This window comes from Acinonyx jubatus, chromosome D4 (genome assembly GCF_027475565.1).
Source record: "Acinonyx jubatus isolate Ajub_Pintada_27869175 chromosome D4, VMU_Ajub_asm_v1.0, whole genome shotgun sequence".
In the NCBI taxonomy this organism is placed as follows: Eukaryota; Metazoa; Chordata; class Mammalia; order Carnivora; family Felidae; genus Acinonyx; species Acinonyx jubatus.
Window position 1 is genome coordinate 86777368 of NC_069391.1, and position 6774 is coordinate 86784141.

Genomic DNA, 6774 nt, shown 5'->3' on the forward strand with positions numbered 1-6774 from the left:
GTTACTTTGTGTCAAGAGTGCTGGTGGAGACAAATATTACAATTTAGTTTCTAGGTCAAAGTATACCCAAATTGACATCACCTCAAAGCAGTATAGTGGTTGGTAGGCTTCTGATTCTCATGTGTAGGGGATGAGCTTCTCTTCACCTGATCAATGGCAAGAATAATTGCTGAGTGGCAAAACAGGCAGACCATTTGGGTTTTCTGTTTGCCTTTCCTCATATCCACTCTTCCTCCCCTTCCCTGTTCTATGCCTCTAGAGGCAGATCTTTTTGGAGAGTATCACCTGGGCTCACCACAACTCATTTTGTTTCCATTTGTGTTTGGACACTTCGAAGAGGAGACTGGAAGCAGGAGGAAAGAGGTAGGATATGTTTTCTACTTTCCTTCTCTGTTTGGGACTGATGACATAGTAGTGGCTGGGTCCTTCCACAATTGGAACTCTTGACCAGAGGCCTCTCTTCTGTGGCTGTAGCTCATGGAGCTCCGGAAATGCTTTCCTCCTTTGCATGTTAGTGCAGAGATGGTATGGACTTCCCACGGTTGCTAGTTGTTGATGGTTCAGGCCCAACTTCATGGTTCTCTTAATCTCACCCACACCCTCTTAAATAGTGTATTCATTAACATCTCTTCAGTTGAACCGAGTAGAATTCCAGTTCCCAGTGGAAACCCAATGGATGCACTTCAAACGATATACCTACATTATACTCTTATACGTATGATATTGTTCACAATTTTATTTTTTTAAATGTTTATTTATTATTGAGACAGAGCATGAGCAGGGGAGGGGCTGAGAGAGAGAGGGAGACACAGAATCTGAAGCAGGTTCCAGGCTCTGAGCTGTCAGTACAGAGCCCAATGTGGGGCTCGAACTCACGAACCACGAGATCATGACCTGAGCCGAAGTCAGATGCTTAACCGACTGAGCCACCCAGGTGCCCCAATATTGTTCACAATTTTAAGATAGAAGTGAAAAAGTGACCATAGAATATATACCTTTGGAATTAAGAGAAATCTAGGTATAGTTATTGAACACAATGGAATACGGGTAAGAGGATTAAAGGAAATTATTTCAGTATCAAATGACATATAACTTTGGGTGTTTGGGTGGCTCAGTTGGCTGAGTGTCCGACTCTTGATTTCAGCTCAGGTCGTGATGCCAGAGTCATGGGATTGAGCCCTGTGTCGGGCTCCATGCTAGATGTGGAGCCTGCTTAAGATTCTCTCCCTCTCTCTCCTCCCATCTCCCACTCTCTCTCTCTTAAAAAAAAACAAACATACAACTTTAATGAGTATGTGTGTTATTTATAACTGTCTGAATTACTGAATGTTTGTATGTTTTTACACACACACACACACACACACACACACACAAATAGGTGCTTTTAATCATTTTGCATGGTAGCATGATTTTCATGTTAGATAGCATTCATACATCCCACTTTTTAAAAGTAGGCTCCACACCCAGCACGGAGCCCAGCACAGGGCTTGAACTCGCAGCCCTGAGATCAAGACCTGAGCTGGGATCAAGAGTTGGACAATTACCCAACTGAGCCACCCAGGTGCCCCCATATGTCCCATTTTTAAAAGGTGTATGACTTTCTGCAAGTGTGTATACAATTTTCATTGTTGGATTTTTTTTTTGCTACTGTCAATAACACTGTGATAAACAGCTTCATATATAAACCTTCATATATAAACCTTCATATATATAACATAATCAATATGTTGATTGTAAATACCAAGTTGAGTAGTACACATATTTTAGAATTGATGTAAAATCCTCAACTCATTGAAAGTCCTTCCCCCAGGACCGTAAAATTATTCACCATTTCCCTGTATACCATAAAGTAGTTTTTAAACAAACAACATTTTTGAAAATTCAAGGTATGTATGGTAGTATTTCCTTTTAACAGAGATGCTTTCCCAAGGACTATGAATTTCTCCATTAATCTGAGAATGAGGTTTAGCCAAGAGCCTCGGTCTGTGAAGGAAGGCATCTAGGTGCACAGTGTGGGCTGAGGCCAGAAGCTCTTCAGTAGTAAGCTATTCTGGAACAGTTTCCCAAGCTGTGGGGAACACGGTCTAAATTACAACCTTACACTTGAATCATGGAACATGTTTATACATTTGAACCAACAGAGAACATCACTGAGTTTTGTACGTTCTCCTGCTTCCCCCAGCCCCTGGCAATTCCTAATCTGCCTTCTGTCTCAATAGATTTGCCTATTCTGGACATTTCACATAAATGGAGTCGTACAACGTATATGGTCTTTTGACTCTGGCTTCTTTCACATAGTATAAGGTTTTCAGGTTTCATCCAAGTTGTGGCATATAATACTGCTTCGTTCCTTTCTATGGCTGAATAATATGCAAATGTGTGGGTGTACCATCTTTTGTTTATCTGTTCAAAATTGATGGATGTTTGGGGGCACCTGGGTGGCTGGGTCAGTTACTTCTGACTTCAGCTCAGGTCATGATCTCACGGCTCATGAGTTTGAGCCCCACGTTGGGCTCTGTGCTGACAGCTCAGAGCCTGGAACCTGCTTCAGATTCTGTGTCTTCCCCTCTTTGTCCCTCCCCCACTCACGATCTGTCTCTCTTTCAAAAATAAATAAACATTTAAAAAATTTTTAAATTGATGAATATTTATATTATCCCTATCTTTTGTTATTATGAGTAACACTACTATGAACAGTTCTCAGGCAGATATAGATATAGATATAGATATAGATATAGATATAGATATAGATGTTGATATACATATAGATGCAGATATAGATATAGATATATGGGAGTGGAATTACTGGGTCAGATAGCAAGTGTGTTTCAGGTTTTTTTTCATTTTTTTAGTGTTTATTTTTGAGAGAGGGAGAGAGAGTGGGGGAGGGACAGAGAGGGGAAGAGACAGAATCGGAAGCAGGTGGCAGGCTCTGAGCTGTCAGCACAGAGCCCAACGTGGGGCTTGAACCCACGACCCGTGAGATCATGACCTGAGTTCAAATCAGATGCTTAACCCACCGAGTCACCCAGTTGCCTCTTTCACTTTTTGAGGTTGAACAAATACACAGTGCCAGCAGCAGTAAGCAAGGATACCAATTTCACTGCACACTTGTATATAGTTAAGAGCTTAGGCACCAAAGTGCCTGGGTTTGAACCTTGGCTGTGCCACTTCTGACTGTGGAAGCTTACACATGTTACTTAAGCACTGGTGCCTCAGTATCCATATCTCTGAAATAGGGGTGGTAACGGTACCCTCCTCATAGGATAAAACTTAAGGAAGCTAATATATGGAAATTACCAAGACAGTGTCCGACATGTATAAAATCTATGTCTTACTATATTAATCTTTACTATAATGATTGCTTTTTGTTTTGTTAATTTGATAGTTGAAGAAAGTGATGATATAGTTTGCTGAGGTGTGCCATTGAGATGGCGTAATCGGAGATGACAGTAATTTAAGGGGGCAGCAGAGTCAAGGAAAGCTTTTTACAGCAGGGGCGAAGGGTGATTATATTTCAGAGTGTAAAGTGAATAAAACCAAGGCTTCACATGGTTCAGTCCAAGCATGTAATGGCTTTCTAAGGAAATATAAACTGACAACTGAAATACTGAAAAATAATACATAAGCTTACTGAAGAATTTCCTGCAAATGTTCTCCTCAGCCTGTTTAACAGACTCCAAGATCTTCTCTATATATTTCTCTCGTTCCTGCTTTTTTTCCACTCACAGTACCTATTTATATTTCTCCTCCTTCTTCCTTCTTCTCGACTATGAAAAGATCACTAGACTAGACCCGGGTTGACTTCCTCTTTCTCCAGCCCATGTGGCTCACATGACTCTGTTCTCCGCCTGTGACTCTCAGCCTCCTGCACCCCTGAGGAATCAGCACAAATACCCTTTTTAAAAATTTGAGAACAGTCTCTGAACTCTGATGAATAAGGTGATCCACTTTATTATCTATTACCTTTCCTTTTCAACTCTTCACAAGAAGGGCACAACATATGTCTGTGCTACCCAGGGACACCAAAAAATCATACCCAGACCTCAGTCTTAATTCTGTTTCTGTTGTTCCCATGGCAAGCATCCCTGGAAATGCTGTACCACTTGGCCTGCTATAGTCCCATTGATTTCTTCTAAGTGAATCTGGGAACAAGCATTTCAACGTTAGAATGTATTCTTCCCCATGTCAGCTCCCCATCTTCCTCTTGCCCTCCATAAACACATGAAAAATGATGACCTAACCGGGTTAAATCATTTGTGGTTACAGCAGGCATTAATTATCCCCTTTACCAAAACCAATCAAATGAGGATTATTTCCAGAATTATTGGAGTCTGTGAAATACAGGGTGACAGATACCAACCCTACTGCACCAGAAGCAAAACTAGGACTACCTTTCCAACCCAAACCTAGGCCAGCCCTCATGGGTGATGGGGAAACTGCTTATCTTCCCTGCCCATCTCTCTTTCTCAAAACAGAAAGGCCTTAGTGTCCTTTCAGTAAAAGGTGGGGAAAAGAAAAAAAACAACTACTTCTCATTCTTTTATGATGAGTCTGCAGTCAGGAGTGGCAGATTAAGTAGGTTCTCAATCCTGTGACTTGGATGTGACTATAACCTTTGAATAAGCACTTACTCAGACCAGAGAAGAAAAATCAGTTATTTCCTTCAAAGGAGAGGCTTTGAAGACTTTTAGGTATTGAGAACTCACATAGCTCTTGGTTTAAATCTCAGTGTGAGTATAAGATAATACTTCTGGAGGCAATTCTACAAGAGACACTGGAACTAAATCATACCCTTAAATCAAGTGAAATGACTCCGAGGGGACTGTTTGACTTGTATAACATTCACTTATGTAATTTTTAGTCTAGGATATTAAATCAATAAAGAATATTTTCTAGTATCCTCTAAAAGGGTATCTCCCACTTGTAAACTTTACTTTTAGTGGCCTTCATTTATTGAGATACCTTAGAACTAAGTTATTTCCCATAGAGTCCCAAAGTCCCACAGCATTGATTCAAGTCATAAGTATTTCTGTGGGTTTATTAATTCCTGAGGACAGGGGACATTGTTGGAGATCTCATCTTTGTTTTCAAGTGCCCACAGCATGGGAGCTCCCCTTTGAAGGCTAGATAGAACTCTTCAATTGGCCAGCCCATCCCCAGCTGAGGACAGGGAGGAAGGAGACAAATACAGTGTAAAGTGAGAGAAGCATCTGAACATGGGTGTCAGGAGATGACAGCTGCTTCTCTCTGACCATCCCCGTGTGTGAATTACTGCTGTATTTTAAACACTTGTGTGACTAGGGCAAAGTGTTATCAATGAAATCTGTTTGGCACAGATGTACAGATTATGAACAGATGATGAAGGAGGAAGCCGACAGAAGGCAGGAGTTGGCAGATAGGGACACAGAGAGAGAGATGGGCATAACACAGGGCAGCAGTTTACAGTTGCACACGATCAAAAATAGAACGTGGAGACACATTTGGATATTCTATCTAGTAATAAAATGCATTTGTAAACTTTCAATGCAAACCAAGCAGGTTGTTGATATTCTTAAAGTCTCTTTATTTTATCCTGTTTGTGATGATCAAGAAAGTTTACTGGAAATTGCTCCTTCACCAGGAAATTGCTAATGGCACTTCAAGCCCAGTTGTTCAGAACCTACAGTCTATCCTCCTTTTAAGAACAGAACAAAGATCATCTCTCTCGTTTTAAGGGCAAATGTGGAAGTGGGATAGGCAGAACTAGAGTGAAGGGTGGTACTGATACTCGTTAACCAAATTACAGGAAAGGGTGCTACGTCTGCACTTGCAAAGAACTCTTGGTTCAGTTTTTCCTTAAACATTATACCATCAGTTTTCAAAACTTTAGTGTGCACATGAACCACCCAGGGATGGTGTTGAAATGTGCATGTCCAGACCAGCCCCAGGAGAACTGGATTCAGCAGAGACCTGGATTCTGTATTTAAACACCTACGCCAAGTCAACTGTGATGCGAGTCAACCTTAGAAACACCCTGAGAAATGGCACGTTGGCAATGATGAGTTTTTTCCTCTAAAAATGAATAGAGTAAGAGCAGCGAGAAAGGATATGGCAATACTGAAGATGATCTGGATGTCTCATCCCACACCTTCGGCTTCTCACTGGTCTCCTCCTGTCCCAGCACTTGTCCGTCTACTTTACCCAAATCACAAAGTCAGGATTGTTTTGATTCTCATGTATATTTTTACGTTTTTAAATTTTAATTCCAGTATAGTAACATACAGACTCTCATATATTTTTTGAAGTGATAAATTCTCCTTTTTTCTAAACACATCCTGGTTTTTTTGTTTGTTTGTTTTTTAGTATCTCCAGAAGATACCAAAAACTTCATTAAGAACCTTGATAAGCTGTATGGGAAATCAATGGCTGAAGGGTGAAAACAGGTGGGGAAGATGAATAAGATCAGCAATCATCAAATTACTAATATGTAAATCACTGAGCAGCAATCTGAGTAAATACTTTCCATTCCCATCATTGAGTTCAGAGAAAGGCAGATTCCATTCACTCTCTGCCTTCTCTGTTGATCATTATGTAGACCCTGGACATCACCTTAGTAAAGCAAACAATAAACTAAACACCCTCCCTCCCCCCTCCTGTCAGTTTGAAAAATTATTCATAGATCATAGAGGCCATCTAAGAGGATATTACTTAATCCTCACTACTACTCAGTAAATTGGTTGCTCAGGATAACTTAGCTAGTTAGCAGCAGGTGGCTCTAGAGACAGTTTTTTT